General features: G+C 33.5%; 1 protein-coding gene across 1 annotated transcript in view; it reads left to right on the top strand.

The window, feature by feature from the left end:
- Nucleotides 1–12,353, top strand: part of LOC149784636 (uncharacterized) — a 129,816-nt gene extending 117,463 nt beyond the window's left edge. Inside the window, exon 17 of the mRNA XM_089932694.1 lies at nt 1,525–12,353. The gene's annotated coding sequence lies outside the window, so the exon portion shown is untranslated. The remainder of the gene's footprint in view (nt 1–1,524) is intronic.
- The last annotated feature ends 4,102 nt before the right edge of the window (nt 12,354–16,455 follow it).

Below are 16,455 nucleotides of genomic sequence, written 5' to 3' on the forward strand. Positions count from 1 at the left end.
GGTGTCATGATACATACACATATTACATCATACTTTTAAAAATTGTGTCATATCTGCACATACCATTACATCATAAATATATAGTGTCATGGTATATGCATATATTATTACATAACAGCTTTATAGTGTCATATTATTTCCACATAATATTGCATTCCTGTTTTATACAGTGTCATTATATGCACATACTATTACATCACAGTTTTATAGTGTCATTCAGTTTATACAGTATATCATACGTGCATCTTTTATTACATACAGTTTAATATCATGTGCACCTTATATTACATCAGTTTTAGTAGTAATACTAAAATATTGTTTTCCTAATTTTTCAGCTGCACGATAAAATCATTCATCATTTATATTTTAGAGTAATTTGTTTTAAATTAAAAATGCCAATTGTACCACAATCAAATCAGCTGATGATATTGTTGATACAAGAATGTCGTGTTCAAAAACGTTTGCATGCAAAATTTCTACCCCTTTTGACAAACTGTGCTATGACATCTACATCACTTAGACGTATATGGAAGTGGATGTTTCTGGTAAGTTGTGCTATGACATCTACATCACTTAGACGTATATGGAAGTGGATGTTCTTGGTAAATTGTGCTATGACATCCCCTTTTCATACAGTAAATAATGTAAAGTCCTTTATTTTTACGGGACATCAGCGTCTTTTCTTACCTCAAGCAACGATTCCTTCATAGCCGTATATGTTTTTCCAGTCTTATCTACATTACTTTTAATGTGTATGTAAGTGGATGCTTTGCCAAATGGTGCTATAACATATATATATTTTATGTTGATGTATGTTGCAGTAGCGTTTTATGCTAAAATGTAATATCACTTATATTTTATGTTGATATATGCGGCAGTGGATGGTACTACTGTATGACTTCTAAATTACCTTTGATGTCTGGAAGACGATGTTTTGCCAGATGGTGCCATGAGATATACATTATCTTGACATCTGTGGAAGTGGATGTTTTTGACAAATGGTACTATGACATCTACATCACTTAGACGTATATGGAAGTAGATGTTTTTGGTAAATGGTGCTATGACATCCACATCACTTAGATGTATATGGGAGTGGATGTTTTTGTCAGACAGTACATACTGTGACATATACATTACCTTGACATCTGTGGAAGTGGATGCTTTTGCTAATTGGTACTTTTGACAACTATATTACTTAGATGTCTATGAAAGTGGACATTTTGCCAAATGGTACAATAACCTCTGTGACTAAAATGAAAGTATCTATGATTAGAGCTTTTATTATCAAAGGAGACATTTGCAGTCTATAATGACTGTGTACATATTTTATTGAACTGTGGCATGGAAAACTAGACAAAAAACAAAATTTATTTTTCATATGTAGAGTACGGAGTTTGGTTTAATTACACACGGTTTCACAGTTCTAGAGTTTAATTTATGTGGAACATTATTGTCATGTTCTAGCGGTCTATGTGTTTTTCTTAAAGTGTTAAATTTGACAAGAACTGTGTGCTTTTTCAGGTTTGTCACATGCTAACTTTGTTGAAGAGGAATGCTAGACTGAATCCCAGGAATGCTAGACTGAATCACAGGAACGCTAGACTGGATAATGCTAGACTGGATCCCAGGAATGCTAGACTGAATTCAGGAATGCTAGACTGAATACCAGGAACAGGAGATATGCCCTCAGAATAGATGTTCCTATGGCAAAAGTCACTGTGATCATAATTAGGACCCAATGTCTTACATAATCCAATGCCAGGAGACACAGACATATGTGGCCATAATTAGGACCCAGCGTCTTACACAATCCAATGCCAATGAGCACAGATATGTGGCCTTATTTAGGAACCATCATCATCCATGATTCCATACCAAAAGAACTACTGTGAGGAGCCATAATTAGGTCATAGTATTGTGCATAATCCCATACAAGATACACTACTATCACCATAATTAAATGACTAGGTCACATTATTGTAAATAATCACATACCAATAGATACCATATTTATAACCCAGCATAATTGATAATAAATAGTTATATTTGTAATATGTATATATTGTAGAATAGACTTGATGACTATTCATGTTTCTCCATTAGCATTGTGTTGATATTCTCAGTTAATATCCACAAAATGTTATGTGGAGAAATATCTAGCTGAAAGGAAATGAAAGAAAAAGTAGTGGCTGTTTTTCAATAAGTTGCATCAAGTTGGTTAGCATTGTTACTATTTGGTGGATGTATATTTCTGGTCTAGATTTCATCAGACTTGGAATATATTCTTATATCAGTAAGGTCTCAGATTTGTAACATAGACCTTAAAGCAGGCTTTATCCAATCACACAAGGTATTTGTACACCTGCGATGCACACCAACAGCCATATGTTATATACATTGTTGGGATGCATTTGCTGTACTGTGCATACAATTCAGGCATTGTTAGTGTCTTTCAGTTGTATGCCAGTAATCTAATTGTCCAACAAAAGTTGAAAGTTGATAAATAAGACCTTAAAAAAGTATTTCTGTATTAAAATGCCTGATACGTTTGTTGATTGCATGTCATCACATGTATTATCATTATCTTATGGCTTCTCTCCTTCAAATAATGCTCCATGATGACATTACCATTTGGATATAAGCCTTCTAATGCCTGAATCCACTTGTACTAAAAGTAAAAAAACTAGTCTTTTGAAATATATTTCATATAGACAAAGGGAAATAACTCTTGCCCATTACATCCCTTTGGCACTGCCTGGTCTAGTTAGTTTTAAGCTACTTTCTCGTGTTGAGACACACATGGAAATACCTTTCTAATATTCCAGGATTTTTTCTAACAAATTATCAGCAGCCGAATTTGGAGTTATTATGTAGTTTGTAGTTATGATATACATTAATTTTATATTTTCTCTAGAATTTATGATGAATTTGTCAATTACGTACTTAGTCTTGTAAGACTCACTATCCCAAAATGGCAACCATGCTACATTCAACTCTGTTGATGTCATTCACAACATAACACATCAGTGTTCTTATTCATGGTTATGCATAAACTTTTTCACTGATCCATTCAGTAACGGTTGACTTAGTGTCTTATCAGCATGATGAGTCAGTAATTTATACATTCTTGTTGTATTTTGTTTCATATCACTGTTTCAGTGAAGCCTGTAGACAATGTGTTTACTGTGACATAGTTTATCAGTTCCATCCTCTTGGACTTTTATCAGGATCTTGGATTGCATCGTCACCTTGTTCTGGCAGATGTCATGCATTGAATATCTGGACGACATCTAAAAAAATTATGATAAGTACGCTTCATCTCCAAGACAGGAATGACCTCCTTTAACTTCCTATCGCTGAGACATTCTTGTGTGCTTAGACAATCCAACATTTATCAATCCCAGAGTTTTGTCAACCTGGTTATGGAATTTCTCAGCATACTCAATTCGATATGGCTTTCACACAGTTGTGTATACTGATTATAGAACCAGTTGAACCCAATTCCAAGAAGTCTTGGATTTCATCTTGGTAGTTTTTTCAACTCATCAGATTATTCAATATGCCAGCGGTCTTCACTAGGTCTTTTATGTGTCCCTTACGGATGACAATGCTAGCTCTGTCACACACATTATCCAGTCCCTTTGATCAACAAGTAAATTTCACGTCCGACCTATAATCATTCCTGTATCAGTGACTCAACCGGGGTTGACTGCCGTCTGGGATCCCTACGGAGAAGCCCCAACCATTATATAAGAAGGCTGTAATCAATGCCTTTTCAATTTTAGAATGAAAGTTTCTCATGGAATATGGTTCTTATTATGTCAGACAACTTTTATATGTGGAGACCTACCTCCTCACACAGAGGCATCAAATCATGTGACCTGTGTGTTCTGATTTAGCTGTTTCTATGCTGGTGTGAAGAACTCTACAGACGTTTTTTCCAATTTGCATAATTTGGGGGCTTCTGAGAATAGTTCTTTTGCCAGCAGTTGGAAACACAAGCAGCCCGCCTTTATCTCTTAAGTTCCAGATCCAGATTCTTGGGCTGTGGACGTACTGTCAATCAGTTAGGAAGGGGTTTAGTCCTTTGTCTACCTTCCCGTAGTCTTACTTTAAAAAAAAATCCTACAGTTATGGCTTTAGAACTTCAAAATTATTGTGAAAGCCACTCGCAGAAAAGACAATTTCTGGGCCACAGATCTACTCAATCTAGCGATAGAGCTATCCTTTCCATGAAGATTTCGGCCAGGCCCAATCTTGTCAAGCAGCCAGGATTCAGGTGTTCCATCTATGCCCATATTGTCTTAGTATTCTTTGTGAAAGTTTTTTCTTTGCTTTGACAACCTTGTGGAACAAATGATTAAACCCTCTTGTATAGAGAAGATAGCGAGTAAGAAAACCCTCAACTTTTCAGGCTTTAAGGGAAAATGGCGTGCATTCAGTTAATGGTGCGAAGTCAATATTTTCATCACCATGAATGCCTCAATACCTGAACTGGCTGGCCTTTTCTTTGTCTCTTTGAGGAGGAAATGCTGGCTCCAATTTCTATCAAAGGCTATGACTCAATGATGTCTGACACAATCAGACATCATGGCATATATGATATCCATTGCAATAAAGACATATTAGTTTTGTTAGCTATTTTGACAAAAGTCAGTCACCCTTTCTCCTAAATTAAATTTGTCCTGCATCTAGCATATTTTAGTTCAAGGAGTCCAAACAATTGTAGCCAGCACTTCATTGAAGTTACTATCACACAAACCATTTTTCTTGTTCAACAGCTCTTTCTTTCGGTGAAAACTGGAAATCATAATTTTATATCTCAAACCATATGAAAGTGGCCGAGGTGAGTTATACATTCAGCATAATCTGAGGCCTCAAATAATCAGTTGCCTCTCGAGATTAGCGCCATCTCGACAAGGCTTGTGTTACAACGCATCATTTTGATCTGAGACATATTAGATTCTTCCTTCTCGAACTTTTATCACAGATCTGGTTGGTGCTGTAACGATGACCCAGATAACCACCAAACCCGATTAAGACTCACCACAGCCAATTGGATTTGATGGATTCACTGCTGAAATTGTGTAGGTAACACGATTTCAATACTCATCTCGTTTGACTGGATATAGTGGTCACGTGTGATGTGATGTGATTTTGATTTTTAACGTAGCTTTAACAATTTTTCAGTCATGTCGCTACGATGTCTGCAATGTGGCAGTTTACAGTGATGTCTAGCACTGGGGCATCATGCCGCAGACATGTAGCATGATGTCCCACCCAGTCACATTATCCTGACACCGGGCTGACCAGTCCTAACACTAACCTCTTAATGCTGAGCGCCAAGCGAGGCAGCTGTTAGTACCATTTTTGTAAGTCTTTGGTATGACTCGGCCAGGGGTCGAACCCACGACCTCCCGCATCTGAGGCGGATGCTCTAACCACTAGGCCACCGGAGTGGTCTATAGAGGTCACAATCATGTGACTACTCTATGTTGCTTATCAGAACAGTTTATTGTTCAGTTAGTGAATCCAATCACATTTCCCTAGAAAGATACCTGAGAGAGAAGTCAGATATTAAGTATTCCCTCCTCCTGTGACTTATTCTCATAATGTTAATGTGGTCGGTTAAAATATTAGGAAAGAGCAAATTGTTTTAAGTAAATTATGTTTTAATGAGAATGCTTATCCAATCACATTACTTAACCCTTTCAACCATCCTGCTTTGCAAGCACCTATGTTCATATATTATTCAGCTTAAAAACTAGCAACACTTGGCATGGTAAGGGTGGTTATGGGCAAGAGTTATTGCCATTCGTATTTATTAAAAAGGTGGACAAAGACATTTTTCATCTTCTTAGGATGGCTGGGTTCAGAAGGTAGTAAGTTTCTATCTAAATGTTAATATGATAGGGTAAGTATTCTCTGGTGTACACATTTGCTCTCATAGATAAATTATTATGTCAAACATTAGCTTAGATTTATAATTGGTATTAATATAATCCAGAATCCATTATGTTTCTCTCATAAAGCACCTCCAAATTTATTTAGTGTCATTAACCTAAAGATTTGGACCCTCTGGATTTCCAGATGCCGACACCAGCAATTATTTTTCTGACTGTAAAGCAGATTATATAAAGCAACCAACATGTTTTTTATATGGTGGGAATTACTATGTTATATTGTGTTCACAATTTGAAATCATGTTCATTTAGTAAAGGTGAAATGATACACATGTGTTTCACAACAATTTGATTCACGATACGATACACAGCCTACTGTAGGATACACTATTGATACTCGTATTGTTTTATGCAGTATTTCCATATTTAGAAAGTCTGTTAGTGGTAGTTTGTGCCCATTTTTATTTGCAGAGACAATGGCGATATTTCCAGTATGAAGAGTAGTCAGACATAAATATACATAGCATCATGTTTATTTGCCATCCTCATCAATGGCAAGGTAGCAGAACTACTTTAAAATGGACTACTTGTTAGTTTTCAATTATGTTAGTTCAGCCTTGTAGGTCATTTCAAGCTGACCCATATTATCCGATGTACAGCTTAAACAGAGAATAAACTAATTACATCTTGATTGTTTTGTATTGTTTACAATGGACTGAAACAGATATCACCAATCTTAATTCTGTGTAACACATTCTACTGCGTGATAATTAAACTACTTCATTAGATTAGGTAAACGCATTTGAAATATCTCTTATGTTGAACATTCAGTTGGGATATGCTAATTAGTACAGCACCACATTAGTTTGTAGAAGGTGAGGGGGGTGTGATCAATGGGTTTTTCTTTGCTGCCCGATAAAATTGGGTGCCGGAGCATGTGTCATCTAATCAAAATGAATGTTCTGTTTAAACAGTAAAGAGGCAAATGACTAATAATAATGTATGACTGCTGAATATTAACTGAACTTGATATGTGTATCAATTTGGTACAGGAATTGTTACATTTATCTATTGATGAATCTTTTCACCCCTATCACTTTGATGTTTATTATTTGTCCAAGTGTTATAGCACCTACAGTATATAAATACTAAAACTAATTCAGTAAAGGTTAACTTTATGTGGTGTGCGCTATTCATGTTCAGTTCACATTTACAGCAAAGTATATCAAATACACAATATTTAAGTAATTACATAAAGTGTGTATATTTAAATGTCCTACAATATTGTCTTGTTGTGTAATACTTAAGTTGTTTCTCAAAAGAATACAATTGTTTGGCATGCACGGTTAGCCTTGGGTAAATGGAGTGAGAAGAATCTTAACCAACCCATTTTGTTCTTTATCATGAAACCCAAATTATTCATATTTTGCAGATCTAATAGCTTGGCAATTATGACATCAGTCATCTGTTTCAAGATGATTTAGTCATTCTACTTGGAATAAGACAAAATAAAAAAGTCAAATTACATGGTGTCTATACATTTCCACAACCAAATGGATTTTCCACTGCTTTATGGAGATTTTACTGGAGAAAATCAATTTCATATAGTTATCCGCACTAATATCAGATGGATTTTCCACCATTTTCTGGTCATTTATCCTTAAGAGATCCCATTCCATATGGTTATACAGCACTTCTATAATTTCCCAGTTATTTTTTGTGAGATCCCACTCCATATGGTTCCTTATTCTATAACTTGTTTATGACATTACTCGGGATATTAATATTTTTTCAAGGCTATAGTAAAATGAAGTTATTCCATGTTGTTTTAAAATCAGCAAATTATTTTCGCCACCAAACTCTTTCAGTATTTATTCAATACCTTTCTTTTAATAGTGCATGTAGATTCTGAATACACAGAATCGACAGGGTAATATACATAATAATTTTACTCATAACATAGCAAGAATAATAAACAATATAAGTGGTGATAATTGAGATGTTGGTACGTAACATATTACAAAGATGTTTTGTTTGATACCTTTAAGAGTTGAATTTATTAAATAGCTTGAGGTGCAAATAAGTTGATACAAACTGGGCCATTGTAGCCATCTCACCACATATATTTCCCCTTTTATGTGCACAAGAAAATATTACAGTGCAACATTAATCTTAATATGGTTAAATACTGTGATTTATGCAATTCGTTATAAACATCATAGAAAACACTTTAGACAGATAAATCTATAGAATATATAAATAAATTAAAATCACATTAAACCGCAGAGGCAGTGGCTAGAAGCAAATAGGCAGTCCTGTGGTTAGCATTCTGGATACCTATGTAGTAACACTGGGTTTGATTCCTAAGTTGATAGGGCAAAACACCTTACTCTGATTACCAAACAATACGATTGAAAGCACGTAGGCAAAACAACTTGTGCAAGCTTAGTTCAACCAAAAAAATAATAATACAGAACTTTGATTAATGACTGTAATACCACACACACGTGAAAATGCAGCTGCTAAAATTTTATAAAGTGACCTCACAAACCAATCATGAAATGCATGGCATCACTGGACAACATATAGATTTAGAGTTGAAAAATGAAAACAAATATAATTTTTTATAAAACAGAATATATGATAAAATGGGAAAGTAACGGATACAATTGCTATCCTGGAGTTTACAGTATCTAGCTAAATGGAAAAGGAAATACTATCAACAAGTATTCAAAATTTGCAATTGAACAAATATCGTACAGTTTATAATATTTCACCAATTATTAGAGTAACAAATTAGCAATAATTTGGAGAATTGTTTTATTCTTTGTGGAAATAAATTTGACAACTTTGCATTAAATGGCTTGAAGTAACTAAAAGGTTTAGAAAATTACATCGTTATTTGGCAAATAATAAAGTTATACTATTCGTCACTGATGAATTTGTATCACCGTCATTACACTTTCTGTCTTCAAAATAGGTACTGTCCCAACAACCTTTTCCAGCGGTGAGAGTCTATGACTAGAGGTCCTAAACGTTCATCAAATGACATTTGTTTAGAGTAGTGAGTCTATGATTAGGATAACTAAACTGAAAACTACAGATTCCTAAGCAACTGTTTCCATATTTAAAACTCATTTTGTACATTTTTACATTTCCACCACCCCATAGTGGGTACAGTTGCCTTTGTCATTCTATATATATATATATATATATATGTAGCTAGTTTAAAGATGCTTTTGCTGTGCAATTTATTCCATATATATATATATATATATATATATATATATATATATATATATATATATGATAAAGAAGTCTGGATGAAGATCCCTAATTCTCTCATTTGGGATGACAAAATTAGATTGGTTTTCCTATTATTTGCGATTCGAGAATTAAATAGGTAGGTTTGCTGTCATGTGGGATTTTATATTTACATAAGTTTCATATTATTTGGAATTTCATAATTAAAATGGTACATTTCCTTCCTTGTTGTCAGTAAAGCCTGTCAGTGTGAATACTATTCCTCAGTTGTGAAACAGTTCTCAAAAATATTTCCGTAATCATTGTAATTTTAAATCCCAAAACTTGATACACTTAACCAAAAGTCAAATGTTGTTGTGCATCTCAGATACACAGATAATATGTTAAAAGCTGTTTGTTAGTTGCCCATACTAACCGGGTTCCATGAATAAAATCTACACAGGCGATTAGGGGCCATCCATTTATTAAGGCGTCATGGAGCGGGAGGGTGTCAACCAAATGCATATGCTTAAGTATGGTGGAAGGTCTACTGATAATGTACGAGCGCATAAGAAACAGGGGAAACCTCAATAATAATCTGTCTAATAATTAACTTGTTCGACTGGGTTCAGTCAGCATTTAAAATTTAGAGGACACTAGACACACGTTTTAAAGTTACACAGCTTAATTTTTGTATGCAGCCAGACATTCAGCGTCCGTGGACTTTCTGCGTGGATTAGTTATACGCATGTGGGGTGGTGTAAAAAAATATGCTTGTGTAGGGGGGATGTCAAGTTTTGCCAAATTATTGGATACGTACTAAATGGATGGCCCCTTACAGATTCAGCTGTGTTTTGACATTATTTCACTTAGATACTTTGTTCTTACTACTCAGTTAATGATATTGTAAATTTCTTTAGCTACTGTATTGATTTTGGTGTATGTACTATTGTAGAGTTTCTACTATGATTATTAGCTTTGTCATTTTACCTCACCATAAATATTAAAGTTTTCCTGAATTATGTATCTTTACATGTAATTTTATAAAATCATAATATTTTAGTGTTGTTTTATATGTACATTATTGTATTTTTTGGAGGAGAATGGCTTATTCTAACTTATGAGAACATGTGTCCCAGCCACACTTAACATTTATGACAATACGATTCAACTAACTCAGTACAAATGTTTGATTTTTTCAAATTAGTGCCCCATTTCATTCCATCCACTGACAATAATAATCGTGTCAGCTTTTAAATAAGTACTATATTTTGAAAGAGGAGTATGCACCAATTGAAGATGTAATAAGGCAAATAACTACAATCTCCCAGAGTTCATTGTGTTTACTCCATTTCCTTCTGTCATAGTGACATCAACGTTATATTGTTTTACCAGTCACCATGGGCTTATGATCACATAACCATAAATTTTATATAACATATTGAGATATGCTATAATATAATATAATATAATATAATATATAATTTAATATAATATAATATATAACAATATGACATATACACCTCTGCAAAGTATCAAATTCAGTATTTTGTTCGAAACATATAGGAAATGTTTAAACAGTGCATAAATTGTTAAGGGCAAGATACATTGGTGACTGTAATGGTGATTGTGACTTTAAATCAGAAATAACAGTGACTGTAATTGTGATAGTGACTTGAAATCTGCAAGTGCTGACTACAACTGTAATGGCAACTAAATACAACAGTGACAATAAGCATAACTATTACTAAAAGTGATGGTGATTATTAATGTGACAGTGACTATAAATATGGATGTGAATATAACATTAGTTGTGACTCTAATTGTGATACTGACTATGTAAGAGTGACTATAAATGTAACAGTGACTATAATTATAACAGTGACTATAAATGTGATGGTGACTGTATGACTCTAATTGTGATACTGACTGTAAGGGTGACTATGAATGTAACAGTGACTATAAATGTGATGGTGACTAATTGTAGCAGTGACTAAATGTGAAGTTAACTTAATGCAACATTGACTATAATTGTGACAGTGACTGTATGTGATGTTGAGTATCAATGTGACAGTGACTGAATGTAACAGGACATAAATGTGACAGTGACTACAATGTGACTATAAAAGTGATAGTGATTATAGTTGTGATGGTGACTGATAGTGACAATAAATGTAGTTGTGGCAATGTGACCGTGCCTATACATGTGACTGTGATGTTATTGTGACATTGACTATGTGACAGTGATTATACATGCGATGGTGATGTTAAAGTGACATTGACTATGATTGTGACATTGACTATCTGACAGTGAATATAAATGTGATGGTGACTATGAATGTTACTGACTTTAATTGTGACAGTGTCCATAAATGTGATTATTGCTATTTTTGTGACAGTGACTATCATTGTGATGGTTACTATTATTATGATGGTGACTGTAAATATAACTGTGATTATACATGTGACTGGGACCATAATTTTGAAAGAGTTATAAATGTTGCAGTTTCTATAAATGTGACGGTCATACAATATATTGGTGACAATAATGGTGATGATGAGTATAACTAGATTTGAGAGCAATGGTGACTATACATTTGACAGCAATTATAAATGTGATGGTGCCTAAAATATCATGGTGACTGTAAATACAACTATTTCTAATGTTTGTTGATATAATCCATTCATTAATAATCTGCATGTTGTTATGCATATCTGTATTTTTTTCATTACTAACTTGTAGTGATTATGTATAGCTAAATGTGTTGAATGTGTATCGTTTTACGATATTAAGAGTGGCAGGATTGTTTAAGATTCATAGTTTGATATTGCTGCATTGATGACAGGATTGTGTAAGATTTATACATTGCTATGATTTAATTTTAGTAAGTGAATCCAGACAATTTTAGTCAGTCTTTTTTCTTGTTTTCTTGTTGTAACATCAGTCTTCAAATGTGTTTGATGTTGTGTTTAAATATTATTTGAGAGGAAAATTGTGGAAATTAGTATTCAGTTGAATTACTAAGTGCACAGTTGACTAAAATATTATTGTGAGACTATTTTGGATTATTCAAAGGAGTTATTGACTATGCCATTTTGATACACAAAGACTTAAGGCAGGTCATTGAGTTCATAATACAGTAAGTTCCTTTTATAGTTTATTTGTATAAATCTGATAAATAAATTATGTATAAAGTTTTAAAACTTTGTTGGGTTTGCTTCTTTATATTGCTTCGCTTATGACCATATAATCATAACAACATGCATCATGATACTTCTGAAAGAACCTATTGCAACAGTAAACTGTATTAGTTTTATTTCCCACACATTATTTACAGTTTTTTAACACTATCAAAATATTATTTCAATTAGGTTTATATAGGTCTCCCCTTCTATCTGTTTATTTTTCTATCTTTGTGTCTTTTTATATTTTGTCAGGTTGTGAACAATACTTCTTGTCATTGGTTTATTTTTAAAAGAGAGTGTGAACCAATCTTACATGTATACCAGATACAAAATTATTATATTTGTTAGCCTTACCTGCATACCAAATACCAAATTGTCGTATTTGTTAGCCTTACCTGCATACCAAATTGTAGTATTTGTTAGCCTTACCTGCATACCAAATTGTAGTATTTGTTAGCCTTACCTGCATACCAAATTGTAGTATTTGTAACATATTCTGACAAAGGTTATTATAAGTAAAGAGCTCATAAGTACTGTGTTTATATTTGCACGGTTGGTCTTAAGGGAACAGATATAAATAATTATAATGTTTTGATAATAATAATAATAATATCGAGAAGTTGGAATGTTGTGTCTATCATAAAGGCTTCTCTCTTTATCTGTAACTATATATATATATATATATATATATATATATATATATATATATATATATATATATAGAGAGAGAGAGAGAGAGAGAGAGAGAGAGAGAGAGAGAGAGATAATGATAACCTTTACTGTTGGATAGGGAGAGTTATAATTAGTGTCATGATAGGCTAAGAGTTTCTATTGAATCTAAAACATAGTATGCGTTTCACTTGAATAAAAAGTTGTTTAAACATATATATATATATATATATATATATATATATATATATATATATATATATGATGTTATTGCTGACGGAGAAAAAATTCAAAGTTAACGAGAATATGTATACCGCATAATCACTAAAATAGAGCTGTGTTTGGAGGATTGTGAAAAATTGGATGGGTATTGTTTTTTTAAGAGGACATTTGGATAGGTCTTGAGTGAAGGTGTGGGTATAGGTCCACGGTGAAGATCTGTGGATATGTCCATGAAAATAAATGTGGGTATAGGTCCAGGGTGAAGATCTGTGGATATGTCCGTGAAAAAATTTGTGGGTATAGGTCCATAGCAAAGACGTGGGTACACAGCTACAGGTTCAAGGAGAAGACATGGGTATGTGACCAGAGCGAACACGTGGACAATTCAGTGCAGAAATATATGTGAAAATGAAATGCTCTTGAAAACGTTATAACAGTCAATAATATTTAAGAACAGTTTAACTGCAGGCATGTGTTCATACTATTGTGTAATATGTTTAATTCATCATAGTCATCTAATCTTCTTATTTTTTGTGCATGTTATCTCTATGTTCTTCATGTATATCATTCCAACCATCCATTCGTCCATCCTGTGTTTCAAATTGATTAAAAATTTCCTGAAACGAATAAAAAAAACTCCAGATCCATTGTTAAGATTGATAGGCCATAATTTCAGCGAAACATGTTTGTACATACTATACTTACCTATTGAGGTTTACGTAAATTCCAAAATTAATCCTGATTCGCTGCTCTAAGAAGAAATATTATTCAGAATATAAAATATGGATTCCTTTCAGCTGTGCTGATGGAACAGGGAGCTCTTACATGGAAAAATATTCTTTCCGCTGTAAAATTAATATATTGTGTAGAACGTATTCAGGGGGCCCCGAATGGCCGAGTGGTCTAAATTGCTCTGTTACGGATCATTGCCATCTCATTAGTATATTGTGTAGAACATATTCAGGCACAAATGAAACAAAGGAAGATAGTTCATCAGATTAAGATGGCGAAAATTTACATATAAATTTTGCACAACAGATATATATATGTATATATATATATATATATATATATATATATATATATATATATATATATATATAGAGAAACACGATGATAAACATGTGTAAAATGTGTTGCACCTAATGATTCTTTGATACTCGAAGATACGATAGGTTATGCTCTATGAAAGTGATAATGAAATTTTGAAATAATCAAAAAATTATTTGTCCGCGTAAGGGAATATAAAGAATAAAGCTGCTTTTTTATCAATTTTTAAAATCAGCATTTATGTTTTATAGCAGCTGTACAAATATAGAATCAACAAACGTGCTAACCCTATTGCAATTTGTAAATGATCAATGATTTTATACATTTAAATCCGTATGTTTTATATCAAAAATTAGATTTATTTTGAACTTGGAAAATATATTCAGTATATACGGCTGGATTGCTTCGAAAACTAAAGTATTTGAATGTTTCTCATTTTTAATTTCTGTTAATCAAAACACAAAGATTTTATTATTTTTTCATTAGTTAGTGTAAAACAAAATCATCAGATCTTATCGTAATAAACTTCATCAGCATACGAGTAAATGAAGTGGCATATTGCATGAAGCAAATATGCTTATATTAAAGAGTTACGATGTTTATTTGACACGTAGAGCTAGTAAGTTTGTTATGGTCTCACTCGATAGTTTCGTGTTTTGACATCTCCCAAATTGTTTTAGGTAGAAGGCATGAGCTAATGAGTATTAAGTCTATCAACTGTAAATTCACACAGAAACTAAATCTGTAATGTGGTTTACATTTACTTTGAGTTTGGCTTGACAATGAGTTGGCTTGTTTGGTGACTGACAGTTTTGTCTTTGAGACTTAAAAATAAAACAATTGTTTTTATTTGCTGATTTTTTTTTTAAATATATGGTCACAAAGTTATTTACCCTTGGAAAAATTATAATAATTACCTCTATCAAAAGAGTCAGCCTTTTTATAAAAACAAATATTAAAACATCAGTGATGTGGGCGTGTGGGTGTGTGATGTAATCAGAAATATCCTCTTTAAAAATATTACATCATTTGTTCTATTGCGACAAAAATTAAATTTACTGTTCTAAATCTTATTGCACTCTGTCATCGCAAAACTTAAATTAAACCAAGAAGAATACAAGGATCTGAATAAAATAAAAATGGAACATTTCACTTCTATCAATTCTAACATATATCAATGCATATGCATACAGACACATAACACACACCCACTCTCTCTCTCTTTTCTCTGTCTCTCTCTCTCTCTCTCTCTCAACCGCTCTGCTGACGCTGTGGTTAGAGCGTCCATCAGGGATGTTGGATGTCTTGGGTTCGAACACCGGCCGAGTCATAGCAAAGACTGATAAAAATGGCACCAGCTAACTAGTTACCTCGGTAAACGCTCAGCATTAATAGGTTAGTGTTGGGACTGGTCGGCCTTTTGTCAGGATAATGTGACTGGGTGGGATATCAAGCTACATGTATCACTATAAACTGCCACACTGCTGATATCGTAGCGATATAACTGAAAAAATGTTGAACCTACGATACAAATCCAAATCTCTCTCTCTCTCTCTCTCTCTCAGACTAAACAGCTCACTAACCCCCACAGCTCACCCCCTCCCCCAACCTGGGAAGAACCAACGACACACTGGAAGCTAATGGCAATCTATCTCACTTATGCACATTAGCCGAGTCCGAGACTCGAACCCACATAGACAGATGTGAGATGACAGTGATCCGTAACAGCGAACGCTTTAGACTACTCGGCTCATCGGGGCTCCGCCACTAAGATGTAAAAAGATTAAATTATTTTAAATACGTGAAACGAACTTCACATATGTAAATGACATTTTCACGTTTATGAAATCAATTTTGTTTCCACACATAATTCCTGTTCACTTATGTAAAATTCGTTTTATATCTGTATTATTCTGTTCAGTATATACGAAATAAAGCAAAATTCTTTGTTTGTTACGTGCGTTAAATAAAGTCAAACTCCCATCTGAATATAATATTTTGTTCTTTATTACAAGTGTCATGATTAACGACCTGGCAGAAATGGCGGAGCGATGTTCTAATTGCGTTTTACATTAATACATAAAGGAGCCTCTGGCAGCCGAGTGGACTGAAGAGCTCACGTTTTTTTCTTTCTTTTCTTAAGTCCTGATTTGTATACAGTCCATTTCATGAAATATGG

The sequence above is a fragment of the Sinohyriopsis cumingii genome, chromosome 14 (genome assembly GCF_028554795.1).
Source record: "Sinohyriopsis cumingii isolate HCF-2022 chromosome 14, ASM2855479v2, whole genome shotgun sequence".
Lineage (NCBI taxonomy): Eukaryota > Metazoa > Mollusca > Bivalvia > Unionida > Unionidae > Sinohyriopsis > Sinohyriopsis cumingii.